This window comes from Aythya ferina, assembly GCF_964211825.1.
Source record: "Aythya ferina genome assembly, chromosome: W".
Lineage (NCBI taxonomy): Eukaryota > Metazoa > Chordata > Aves > Anseriformes > Anatidae > Aythya > Aythya ferina.
The window spans coordinates 3,524,029-3,535,383 of NC_140313.1; the positions used below are offsets into that span (position 1 = coordinate 3,524,029).

General features: G+C 47.9%; 1 long non-coding RNA gene across 1 annotated transcript in view; it reads right to left on the reverse strand.

Moving 5' to 3' along the window:
• Nucleotides 1-5,067, reverse strand: part of LOC311426422 — a 566,016-nt gene extending 560,949 nt beyond the window's left edge. The window contains exon 1 of the long non-coding RNA XR_014686738.1: nt 4,648-5,067. This is a non-coding gene — a long non-coding RNA (uncharacterized lncRNA). The remainder of the gene's footprint in view (nt 1-4,647) is intronic.
• Between the last annotated feature and the right edge of the window lie 6,288 nt (nt 5,068-11,355).

An 11,355-nucleotide genomic window follows, 5' to 3' on the forward strand; every position in this document is an offset into this window, starting at 1 on the left:
TTGTGCACCGGTGTCTACTAAAGCCTTATACTTCTGTGCGTCTGACGTGCCAGGCCATCGAATCCACACAGTCCAATAAACTCGATTGTCCCTTTCCTCCCCCTGGCTGGAGGCAGGGCTCCCCTAATCCTGGTCAGAATCTTCTTCATTTCTGTGTTTGAAGGACTGTCTGCTGGAAGTTGGAGCAGCAAACTTTTCAGAGAATCCCTTTTTCTTGATTGTTTTCTTTTGCAACTCACGTACCCGTGCCTCTAGGGTCGCAGTAGATTTTCCATCCCATTTTCTCATGTCCTCTCCATGGTCTCGTAAGTAAAACCACAGGGTGGCACGGGGTGAGTACCCACCATATCGTCTTCCTTGTGTGGATGAACGCCTACCCCTGATAGCTGAGACACTGCTCTGTACAGGTACGGAGGAGAATAATCTCTCTTCAAGTTGGTGAACCTTTTCAGAAAGTTTCTCCACAGTGTTCTCTTTTGGTCGGTGGACACTGGTTGGTTCAGGTGGGGATGAAGATAGATTCTCTTTAAGTTGGTGGAATTCTTCAGAAAGTTTCTCCACAGCTGAGACGCAGGCCTGTAAGGAAGAGGAGAGACTTTCTTCGTACTGCCGGAGTTGTTTAGCCACTTCATCCACTGTGGGTTCCTCATCCTCTTTCCAGGCCATTATTGCCAATGAGCTGGCATACGATGATGGTGCACTCCGTACAAACTTCCGCCACATGGGTCGTGTACACCTGACTTCATCTGGATCTTTGGATGTTTGTCTGAGGTCTGGATCCTCATAAATCACTTCCCGTACGGCTAATTCCCTCAGGTACTGGATTCCCTTCTCCATAGTGGTCCACTTGCCTGGTAGACATAAAAGTTCTTCCTTGAAGGGATACCTTTCCCTCACAGCTGAGAGGAGACGCCTCCAGAGGCTGTGAGATTGTGCTCCATCTGCAATTGCTTTGTCAATGCCTGCGTCTCTAGCAAGGGATCCCAGTCGCTTGGCTTCCCTGCCATCTAATTCCACACAATTGGCTCCAGTGTCCCAGCATCGGAGCAGCCAGGTGACAAGCTGTTCACCTATACAGCGACCAAAATCTTTTCGCACATCTCGTAACTCACGCTCGTTTAGGCTCCGGGTAGTTACTGTTGATTTTTCGGCATCCTCATCTTCCTCCTCCTGAACCCTTGATGGCCCAGCGTCGTCGTTGTCTCCGTTGTCTCTATACCTAGATTTGGCAGAAGACTCTCTGCGTTCTAAACGACCTGAATCTCTATACCATTTTTTCACCTTCTCTACAGGGGCAGCTTGCACTGCTACTGCTCGTTTCTCTGACCTTGTTACAGGGTCTGCCACAGAGGTTGGAATACTCTCCGCAGGGTCAACTTGCACTGCTACAGCTCGTTTCTCTGACCTTGTTTCAGGGTCTGCCACAGAGGTTGGAATACCCTCTGCAGGGTCAACTTGCACTGCTACAGCTCGTTTCTCTGACCCAGCCACAGGAGCTGGAGCGGCTGCAGGAGCTGGAGCAGCTGCAGGAACTGGAGCTGGAGTGGCTGCAGGAACTGGAGTTGGAGCAGTTGCAGGAGCTGGGACTGGAGCAGCTGCAGGAGCTGGGACTGGAGCAACTGGAGCATCTGCCGGAACTGGGACTGGAGCGTCTGCAGGAGCTGGGACTGGAGTGGCTGCAGGAGCTGGAACTGGAGTGGCTGCAGGAGCTGGAACTGGAGTGGCTGCAGGAGCTGGAACTGGAGCATCTGCAGGAACTGGGACTGGAGCATCTGCAGGAACTGGGACTGGAGCATCTGCAGAAGCTGGGACTGGAGCGGCTGCAGAGTCCACCGTAGGGGTCACAGTGGCCATTGAATCTGTCACAGGGCTTGGAGTGGCCGCAGGGTCTGTCACTAAGTTGATAGCAGTATCAATGGCAGCTCGATAGGCATGAGCCAGGCCCCAGCATGTTACAATGATTTGTGTCACTTTGGAACTGCCAGAATCATGACACCTTTTTCTCAAGCATTCTGCCAGTTTTTGAGGATTTTGCAGTTGTTCAGGGGTGAATTTCCAAAACATTGGGGGTGCCAACTGCTCTAGATGCCTGCCCATATCCTCCCATATTCCCTGCCACCCACAACTATACTGCCTCCGGGCAGATCTCCGGATGAGCTTCCTAAGTAGTTGTTTAACTTTAAGCAGAACCTGAAGTGCATTCAGGAGGCAGAACAACAAGACTATGCTGGTCTGAGTATCCCAAGGATATTCAATATCTTGGAGAGCTATTGTAGCAAGCTCGGAGGGTAAGAGGGTGGTGAAGGAGGAAGGCATAGTGATCCAGGAGGATACAGGGGTGGTGAAGGAGAAAGGGAGAGTAATCAAGTAAGAAAAAATATCTTCCCCTTTCCCCTCCACAGATTGACTCCCTAATGGAAAAAAACAATAGGAATAATTGCTAATAGTTTCCAAGATACAGTTTCCAAAATACAGAGTCGACGATGTTACTGAGTACAAATACCAAGTTAGAGTCATGACCAGATATCTCATCGTCTCATAAGCCATTGCTACAACACTCAGTACCATAATGATCTGAAACCAGGGCCCGGAGAGGATAAACAACATGACAGAGAGCAAATACGGAAAATAATGTACTATAATACTCAATTTGGAAAACAGGTGCAGCAGAGTTGAGATTAAAGCAATCAGCATTATGACAAGTGACTATTAAGCAGGTCTAATACTTACACCAATTTTAGTTTAACACACTGTGGTCAGATCTGCCGTTATCTCAACCTTTCGGGCCCCACGTTGGGCGCCAAAAAGACTGTCGTGGTTTAACCCAGCTGGCAGCTAAACACCACGCAGCCGTTCGCTCACCCTCCCCCCTCCCTCTCTGGGACGGGGGAGAGAAATGGAAAGTGAAGCCCGTGAGTTGAGATAAAGACAGTTTAATAAGACAGGAAAATAATAATAACAAAATAATAATAACAATAATAACAATAATGTTACAATGGTGATAATAGGAAAGTAATAATAATATGTACAAACAAGTGATGCACAATGCAATTGCTCACCACCCGCTGACCGATGCCCAGCCTAACCCCGAGCAGTCCGGCCCCCTCCCCCTGGCTAGCCACCCCTATATATTGTTTAGCATGACGTCAGATGGTATGGAATACCCCTTTGGCTAGTTTGGGTCACCTGTCCTGGGTCTGTCCCCTCCCAGCTCTTACTGCACCCCCAGCCTGCCTGTTGGCAGGACAGAGCAAAAGTCTGAGATGTCCTTGGCTTGGTATAAGCACTGCTCTGCAACAATTAAAACATCGGGGTGTTATCAGCACTCTTCTCATCCTAAGCCAAAACACAGCATTCCACCAGCTACTAGGAAGAAAATTAATTCTGTTCTAACTGAAACCAGGACATTATTATATTTCTTTATTACAGCTGCTGGTAACAATATTTTTCTAAATTCCTCAATTGGGCGATGTGGAAACACTGTCATGGGAACTTCTCATAGTTGCCCTGGTAGCTTGGCTTGCTCAGCTGCAGCAAGCCATGGGATTTTTGCTGTTTCAAAAAATCCCTCAACACCGCAGTTCTTTAATAAGGTCCCACTGGAAGGGGTTCCAGTCATTTGGCCCGTGATCCATTTGGACTGGAAAAACAAGCCCTGTGGCTCCCCATTCTTTATTGCTTCTCTCTGAAGATGTTCCCAACAGTCTCAGGGGTCAAAGGGATCTCCCACAGGCAGCGCCGCTGGCCTTGTGGGCGGCAGTGATGGCGACGCTGATGATCGCAATGGCATCGAGCGCGGAGTGGCCGCCATGGGTTGGGGGTATCATGTCTGCCTCTGTTCCCAAGTCTATCCAGGTTTGCTTTCTCTGGTGGTACGCAGTCACCGCTTTTTATTTCACCTGCCTGTGTAGCCTGAGTGGCCGCTGTCTGTACCAGTTTTTCCACTTGCCATGACCTCAATGTTTCAGTTACTAAGTGCCAGGTCGTCATCACTGTCGTGGTTCCACTCGAGTGGGCAGCCGAGCTCCACCACAGCCGCTCTCTCACTCCCCCTCCTCAAAGAGGAATGGGGAGAAAATATGTGAAAAGGGCTCAAGGGTTGAGATAAGGACGAGAAAATCACGCAATAATTATTGTAACGGGCAAAACAGACTCGGCATAAGGAGATAGTAAGATTTATTGCCTTTTACTAACAAGCGAGAAAAGTGAGAAAACAAAGGAAAAAAAAACCAAAAGCACTTTCCCCCCCATCCACCCTCTTCCACCTCCTCCCCCCGAGCGGCGCAGGGGAACGGGGGAATGGGGGTTATGGTCAGTCTACAGCACTTCTTCTCTGCCGCTCCTTCTCGGTCACTCTTGTCCCCTGTGCTGTGGGGTCCCACCCACGGGATGCAGTCCTTGATGAACTGATCCGGTGTGGGCTTCCCACAGGCAGCAGCTCTTTCAGAACTGCTCCAGATATGGGTCTGTACCACAGGGTCCATCCCTCAGGAGAAAACTGCTCCAACCTGGCTCCCCTACGGGCAGCAGCTCCTGCCGGGTCACCTGCTCCTGCGTGGGCTCCTCTCCACGGGCTACAGGTCCGGCCCGGAATCTGCTCGGGCAGGGGTCTTCCACAGGCGGCAGCCTCCGTTGGTGCAGGGCCACCTGCTCCACTGTGGTCTCCTCCACGGGCTGCAGCGTGGAACCCTGCTCCACCGTGGTACTCCATGGGCTGCAGGGGGACATCCTGCTTCACCATGGTCCTCACCACAGGCCGCAGGGGACTTCTGCTCCGGCACCTGGAGCACCTCTCCCCCTCCCTCTACACTGACCTTGGCACCTGCAAGGCTGTTCTCTCACTCCCGGCTGCTGTCTGGCGCAGCATTTTTTTCCCTGTCTTAAATATGCTCTCACAGAGGCGCAAACAACATCGCTTATTGGCTCAGATCTGGAAAACAATGGGGCCCTTCCCAAACATGGGGCAGCTTCTAGATCTTTCTCACAGAAACCACCCCTATGGCTCCCTGCTACCAAAACCTTGCCACGTAAACCCACTACAATCACCTCAGCAGCTGTTGTATCTCCCCTCAAGGCAGCGTCCCATGTAGTTGTCCCTGCGTTTTCCCAAGTTTTTACATCAAACACCACCAAAACTGTCGACGGGGCCCCATTCTTCTGTAAGAACTTTAGCAGTAATTTCACTTTATACGGGTCATAATTCACTCCTCTTTTTATCAGGAGTTGAATCAATAACTTAACTATCACCTCCTCCTCAGCCGATAGATTAGCTCCCATAGTTAGTGCCCCAGTCGCTCACCTGCTTCTTGAGGTGATGTCCCAAGATTAAAGCCGCGGTCTCACCACGAGCTTGAGTCGTTCGGCTGGGGTCCCTCTGGACGCTTCTCTCAGCAATGCTCTCTTCCGATCACGTCGGGGTCACCATTTGAAGGGATTAGCAACACAGACTCCTGATGGCTACTGAACAGGAGACCTTTATTGCAATTTTCTTCCACACTATATACTTTTCCGGTAGCCCCATACACTGTTCATGCACTCGTATCTGTCATACAATTGGTCAGAGAGCCTTAGGAATGTGCCTCAAGCTAGCCAGCAACTGGCCATTGCGCAAAACTTATCTTCAACATTGCAGCTAAGTTGTTTATCTGGACTTGGCTCAAGTTCCTGTTTCTACCGCTTACTTCCTCATTATCCCTAGTTCAGGGATGTGTCAAACAACGCAAGGCTACCTGTGAATAAGCCTAACTGAAACCAGGACAGTCCCCCTCCAGGAGCAGGGCTGGGAGAGGTTTTGCCATGCTCAGGGCTCCTCCTGGCCTCCATGGGGTCCCGCTGGCACGGAGGGCTCCCAGCTGGAGCCCTGGGGCTGTGTGCTGGGGCAGCTCCCAGAGCTTCCCAATCTGTCCCCCATCACCACCGTGTCATCTCATGGCCCTGGGTGACGCCCTGCCACTGCCTCAGTTTCCCCTTCATCAGTGGGAACTCTGAAACCTACTGATTGACAAGGTTAATATGTGAGAGCCGATTACACCTACAAACCTGTTGAGGGATTTTTTGAAACAGCAAAAATCCCATGGCTTGCTGCAGCTGAGCAAACCAAGCTACCAGGATGACTATGAGAAGTTCCCATGACAGTGTTCCCACATCGCCCAATTGAGGAATTTAGAAAAATATTGTTACCAGCAGCTGGCTTCAAGGACAAGGTCTACGTGACTGCTAATCACAAGGGGGTTGTTTTCTTGAAGGTGGGGTTGTTTTCTTGCAGTTGTTTGTCTGAGTGCTTTTGACCAATAATCTTGTGTGAGACACTATCCGCCCCTGTTAAGTTCACTATAAAAGCTAGGCTTTTCGGGCAATAAAATGGAGCATGATCTGACCATACTAGTGTCTGTTGTGCGTTTGGCTGTGCTTCCTGCAACATATGGCGCCTGAACAGGCTGAGACCCGAACAGGCTGCCAGACGGGGAGACGCTGAGAGAAACGACCCGAGAGGCGCCGAGAGATCCGAGGCACACGGAGACACTACAGCCGCACGGAGAGAGCCCTGAGAGACGCTTCAGAGCCACGGATGGCTCTGAGAGACACGGAGAGCCCTGACAGAAGCCGGAACACCTGAGAGACATTGAGAAACTCCAAGCACCGACCCGGACAAAGGACTCACGGTAGGACGCAGGAAATTGACGTCATCACGGTGCGACGCGGGACATCCGGGATCGAGTTGCTACGGGAGACCAGAGGCGTCAGTGGACAACGGCAGACGACCGCCACCATGTGGCGAGTTGGCACATAGCAGAGGGGCGGACATCAGGACCCTGCAGCCTGTCTGACGTAACCATGGAGGCAGCGGCGGCTGTGCTGCTTCTCTCTAGCATTCTCACTATGAGAGGCATATCTTGCAATGCAAAAAAGACTATTCGTCCCCAGAAAGGTGATATAACTATGGTGTTACATAATTTGATAAATGTACAAATGTTCCTGCATAATATTCAGTGGGGTTGCCACATTGTACGGATTACTAATGATGACTTAGCTATATTACTACCTTTATTGCAGTGCAGGAGTGCAGAGCCGCAGATTACACTGCCAAATGACCACCGGCAGGCTCTTTCACAAACAGCTTCTAAGGTTGCAACCGGCACTGCTTGCAGACCTATAGCAGACATTGCACTCTCCTTCCTAATTAGCAATCGTGTGTCTCATCCATTTGCAGTGATTGGTCAGTGGCAAAAAGAAAGGGGGAGAGTAAGGGGTGACAAAGACAGAAACAGTATCAGGAGGATGCCACTGACACTAACAGCATGGGTAATAGGAATAGTATAAGTGACACAGGTGATGGCAAGGGTGGAATGATAGGGCAGCATTTTCGAGCTCTGGAATGGATTTTCCTACAGATTCAGCCTAAAACGACTGTTCCATTTTCTCCCACGGGCCAAGTGATGGTTGAACGATCACATCAGGTTTTAAAGGAACAATTAGTGAGATTAAAAGAGATCAAGAACATCGATGAGTGATTGTCCGAGGCATTGGGTGTCTTGAATCACTTATCTTTGACTAGGGACCGAGAAGACCCTCCTGCGAGTATTCATTTTCAAACAATAAATATAGCAGCACCAAATGTGTTACCACAAATAAGAATGAATTACCGAGATCCTGCTACAGGAACTTGGAAAGGGCCATGCGGGTACAGAAATACAAGTAACACCTGTGGTTACAATGACACTGCTAGGCAGGGTTTAGGGGCTTATGGTACGGAGACAAGGGGTAACAACTATAGCATTTGGAACAATCGTACAGCTATAGCCTTACCTCCTGATGTTTTTCTGATTTGCGGGGATAGGGCCTGGCAAGGTATCCCTGCGAATGCTATCGGAGGTCCATGTTACTTAGGTAAACTTACTATGTTTGCTCCTAGCTTTTCACAGTTGTGGGAGATCACCAGACATAAATGGGCATTGCTCGCACTGCATTGCAATGATAATGTTGAATTGCTTGGTGTTGCAGCTAGAGCAGCATTGGCAATTTTCGTTCCAGGAGCAGCAGCTGTGGCCTCACTTAACAACTTAGAAAAATTGGTATGCTGGGCCGAGAAGCAAGCCCATGCCACGACAGAGATACTTGAGGAGATGTTACCAGATCAAAATAGTCTGCGCCATGCGCTCTTACAGGATCTAGCTGCTATTGACATCTTGCTTTTGGCTCAAGGGCATGGGTGTGAGGATTTTGAGGGAATGTGCTGTTTAAACCTTTCTGATCATAATGAGTCAATTCACAAATCCATTACTTTCCTGAAAGAGCACATGAGAAAGATTCAATATATCAATCCTCTCAATCATTTGTACATATGTATAGGCATACTCGGGTTAGTATGTAAAGCAATGTTCTGTATACATGTATTTAGAATGTTTGATGTTCGTGTGGGCATGTTGGTGGAGCATAGACTCCCTGCACACCCAGCGCTGTTTACTTGCCTTTTATACCTTTTATAGCTTTTATACCTTTTAGAAATATTTGTTTTATAAATATTACAAAATTCAGATTGAATTCAGACCTCATTTATAACATGGGTATTAGTGATGTTTTCCTTCCAAATGCAAGGGTGAAGTGTATAGCTAATTGAACAAGTGCACAAGTACCTCCCCAATTAGATGGTAGGGTGGACCGTAAGATCTTCCCTCCACAGTACCACCAGAGATCTGCCCTGGGGATCTCAAGTCTTGAGCAGTTTCCCATCAAGTCCTTGGTAGCACAAGGCAAATTTTCCCAGATTCTGGGTAGCACTCACACCCTGCCGTGAGAGGCAAGATGTATGGTTACCTATAACTGTAGAGAATGCAGGGGGAACCGCAATATTGCTATCATGCAAGGAACAGCAAAGAGAGAGACTTACAGGCCTCATTTCCCCAGGCAGTCTTCTCTTGGTACAATGCAATCATACATCACATCCCCTGGGAATCCTTGGTCCACCCCTATGGGAAGGGCACTATCTGAGCAATCGGTCTTCCCGAGGCACAAGCACAGCAATTGCTATGGTTGAGACTCTGGAAAGAGTATTTGACCCATTCTATCCAGGCATTCATATCCCCATACCCTGTTTCAATCTCAGATGTTTGAACTGCCACATTTCAGAGGGCCTCCTGTTTTCTCTCCTGTTTTCTCCTTGAGTTTCTCCCTTTCTCTGATGGCAATGAAGGATTGTTTCCATACAGCCATTCTCAATCTAGCTGTTCGGTCTCTCCTAGTTATTTGTTCTCTCTGCTCAGCTGCCATGGGGAATTTAAATCTCCCCAAGCTAACACCTCACAATCATCAAACATGACAGCTTGTGGTACATAACCCCCTATCACAGTCACCCATATTTTGATGGGGTATCCCATTTTTGCTATTATCTGGTCATGCCTTTTCCAAGTTGCTAATTGACTGAGGCCTTCTCTGAGGCCTACAATCACTAAAAACAAAATTAGTAATAAATTTTTCCCTGTCATTATCTTTAAATCTTAGGTTTCCAAATTATTATCAATACAAAGAATAAGATGTGCACTACTACTATAACAACCCCCCCCCCTTGGGAGCACTGCAATTCGCTATAGGTCTGTCCTTTCTCTCAATCACAAGCCACACACATTAGTTACCTGTGAAAATATAAGGTTAGTTTACAGTTGTAAGCTTTTATCCCACTCAGAGTCCACTATGAGATTTTTCTCTTTGATTTCAACTTCCAACAAGTCTTCTGTAGGAACAGCTTCCCAGGTACTAGGGTCGGCGGATGCCTTCACTCGAGTATAGTGAGTCCAACCTTTTTCCGCAGTTCTTACGGCTGTTTCAGTGGTCAGTAATTGTCCTTCCCATTCAGGCCGGAGTTAACTCTTTCCAGGTCCGAATCAGGACCCGGTTTCCAGGGTGATGGTGGTGAATGGGGAATTCCAAAGGTGGGGTTTGAGCCAACAACCCACAGGTCCTGAGAGATGACAAAGAAGAGGACAACCCCAGCATACAGTTCGTAAGAAAACTCTCTTGTTTTGAATTGTGGTATCTCATCCCTTCTGCCCAGATAGGGCAATCTGAACAGCATCTCATATGGTAATATTCCTATATCCTTTCTTGGTGCTGTTTGAACCTGTAGGAGTAAGCATTTTACCCAAGGAAGTTGGGTTTCTAACACTAATTTAGTTAATTGCTTCTTTAATGTCTGATTCATTCGCTCCACCTTCCCAGAAGAGGACGGGTGCCAGGGCAGCCCTCAGTCCTCTCAATCAATGGCTCACTGATTTGTTTGGGACAATGCATAGATGGTTACTGGGATTAGTCAAAGAGGTATTAAGGATTCTGTTGTGATGTTAATCATCATTGTGTATTTTATTGTAATAAATGTGGTTAAAGGGTTACTTGCAAAACTGTTACATCAGGCTTGGTTTGCTCAAAAAAAAAAAAGGGGGGGGGTGGGAATTGTTGAGGGATTTTTTGAAACAGCAAAAATCCCATGGCTTGCTGCAGCTGAGCAAACCAAGCTACCAGGATGACTATGAGAAGTTCCCATGACAGTGTTCCCACATCGCCCAATTGAGGAATTCAGGAAAATATTGTTACCAGCAGCTGGCTTCAAGGACAAGGTCTACGTGACTGCTAATCACAAGGGGGTTGTTTTCTTGAAGGTGGGGTTGTTTTCTTGCAGTTGTTTGTCTGAGTGCTTTTGACCAATAATCTTGTGTGAGACACTATCCGCCCCTGTTAAGTTCACTATAAAAGCTAGGCTATTCGGGCAATAAAATGGAGCATGATCTGACCATACTGGTGTCTGTTGTGCTTTCGGCCGTTCTTCTTGCAACACAAACCCATTGGGGAACAAAAGCATTGAGTGATCAATTTCTAAAATTTTATGTGTGTAGGAATATATGAGATAGCCAAACAAACCGTCCAAGGATGCTTAACATGTCAAAAGGTAAATAAGAAGGTGATTAGGCAAGCACCTACTGGAGGAAGAAGGATTGCATATCGACTATTTGAGAGAATGCAGGTGGACTTTACTGAACTACCAAAGAAACAGCTATAAGAACTGCGGAAAAGGGGTGGATGCATGCATCGCGAGTAAAGGGACCTGTAACAGGAACCTGGAAGGTTGAGTCTACTCCTGGAGATCTGAAAGTTAAGCTTAAAAGAATTTGAAGTGTATCGGGGCATAGCTACCCTTTGGATGCTAATTGTATGTGTATTAAAACTTGTATTAATTAGAATATTAGCGATTGCTGGAAACTCATATAAAGGCTCTAATAGAAGGATTTGGGGACCCCAAAACCCCTTGGGGGGTGTGTCACCTCCGATAGACTGTTGTCGACGGAAGGAAGACACAGATGCTCAATA